This window comes from Buceros rhinoceros, unplaced genomic scaffold, assembly GCF_000710305.1.
Source record: "Buceros rhinoceros silvestris isolate BGI_N320 unplaced genomic scaffold, ASM71030v1 scaffold37420, whole genome shotgun sequence".
Taxonomy (NCBI): domain Eukaryota; kingdom Metazoa; phylum Chordata; class Aves; order Bucerotiformes; family Bucerotidae; genus Buceros; species Buceros rhinoceros.
Window position 1 is genome coordinate 1 of NW_010388490.1, and position 2536 is coordinate 2536.

A 2536-nucleotide genomic window follows, 5' to 3' on the forward strand; every position below is an offset into this window, starting at 1 on the left:
GGAAACAATGCAACTTAAATCTTATTTATAAACACCGAAGTAAAGTAGCCTTTAGCTTGAAAGAAAGAAAGGGGGGAAAAAAAAGGGGATGAGAGACAGTATTGCCTCTTCCATATTTAAAGTTGTTCAATATTTTGGTCAAAACACTTGAAAAATAAGGGAGGTGACTTTAAGTAGATGAAAAACAATTTCACAGAGAAAATGGAAATGTGTAGCTTATTCCAAAAGACAGTAACATGATGAAGAAAGTAACTTTTGTCATCTTCTCCTTTTTGTTTTTCCAGTTTGATACTGGAAGATTATTTGAATAAGGTGCGAGTAGAAGTTACATCAGTTTTGATGATATAAAATTAGATCCTCAGGCATATTAATGTATCTGAGAAGCAAGAGAAGTCCGCAGAGTTAGATAAGTACGTTAGAGATGATTCTTTTTCCACTTTTGCTACCGTTAAGCTACCATAAGAACTAGTTAAAGAGCTGTCCTAACTTGTGCTGCAGTGCAGCGTGTGGGGGCACGGAGGTAATGCTGGAAAGCCTCGGACATGAGAAAAAAACCAACCAAACCAACGTTGCTTTTTCCTAGTTTTGTGTAACGTAAAACTAATTTTGGAGTGTTGAAAGTTCAACCTGAAACATTTAGTAAGTTAGCATGGTTTTAGTATGCTACATTTGAACATGATGGGGTTTTCCTCTGCTTTGTCTGTTAAAGGCTGGATTTAATCTACGGAAGGTTAACAGGCATATCAAGTTTCCCGAAGTGATAGACTTGGCTCCTTTCTGTACAGCTAAGTGTAAAGTAAGTGGCGAAAACAATCAGGTTCTTCTTTCCCATGTTCTAATGCCGTTTAAGCTGCTTAGCAGAATCGTTGTAGAATGCTTGTCAAGCTTTGGTTGTTTCGTGTGACAACACAGGATAATTTGCAACTGCAGCTTGTACTGGAGTCGGTGCCTCTCCACTGGCCGTAGCTGTGGTGCTTGCATGAATCTGTAACGGCCAGCATCCCTTTTATCAACTGCAAAGCAAAGACGTTATATTCCAGCCTTGTTTAAAACCCAGTACCCGAGTGACAGAGTACCTAAACTTCTGCTTTTACAGAACGTGGCTGAAGGGAATACAAAAGTACTGTACTCTCTCTATGGAGTTGTTGAACACAGTGGGACAATGAGGTCTGGGCACTACACTGCTTATGCTAAAATGAGAAGTATGAACAACCATCTCTCTGATCTTGTCCTTCAAGGACAAGCTCCTCAAGGTAAATCATTATAAATACTTCAACAAATTATTTTTTTCTGCAGAACAGTAACAGGATTGATTGTATCAGTTCTTTGTAATAACTTTTACTCCTAAATTCTTGCTTTCACAGTTTCAGAAACTGAACCGGTAAAAGGACAGTGGTTCCACATCAGTGACACTCGTGTACAAGCTGTGTCTGCATCGAAAGTGCTGAGCTCGCAAGCCTATCTCCTGTTCTATGAGCGACTGCTGTAACTCACCCGAGAAGCCTTCTTGTATGTGCATTCATCTTCAAGTGGTCTGAAGCCGGCGGAGACCTCCAAATCATGTTGTTGGCACGTTGGAGCTACTGTATACAAATGCAGGAATACACTTTATGCTTCTTAGACACACTGAGGGGTGGTTAACTTATCCTTTTTCCAGTGTTTTCACTACTTTTAAGTAAAAGCTTTTTGAATATTAGAGCTTTGAGCTTCTATTGATTAATTTGTGTGTTGGCACAGACAAGCAACTGCTACTTTTAGTTTCCTGCAAGTGTTGTTGATCTTAGTTATCATTTTGAGTTGTGTTCTCTTCACTGTCTTCTGTTCCATGCGTATTTCAGAACTAAGTTCCAAGCATTAGACGATGTTTCTATGTACACATCTTAGAGCTGAGACACATCCATCGTCAGCCTATATCCAGCAGAGCAGCCCTCAGTTTGTAAATTCTCTAGGAATTCTTCTGCAAGGGAGCCTTACGCCAGTGTGTTGGCAAGGCTGAGCTCAGATCTCTCTCCCTTTCACCACGGGCACTCCAGCATAGGCTTTCTGCACTGGAGGGGTAAGAAGACTAGTCCCACAGTGACTGGTAACTTTGAAGTTCTCTTCTCCACAGGCTAGGCTTCGCATTATGTGAAACCCAAATAAAATCTTGACTCCTCCATGCTCAAGCCACAGCTGCTCACATTCAGTGCATTTTTCACAACAAACTTACTAAGAAAAGGGTGCTCTTAACACGTTCTTGTTACCCTGACAGTCAGCACCAGCAGCACTTGCACAGCTGACTGTATCAGTATGCCAATCCTTCCGAAAACTTGCTGAGTTTATTTTTCAGCCACACCAGCAACTGACTATAAAGCATAGCTGGTGTACGGCAGCCTTATTTAGGCGTAGGATAGTTCCAGACTTGATTTAGCCTTCCACTCCCTTCTGGCTGTGAAATGGAGTAGCACTGACAAGAGTAATAAAAGGATTAATTATTGAAGTGGCTTGAATTTCAAGCACAGTTCTCCTTTCAAGCCTCTCTGAGCCCCACGAGCGG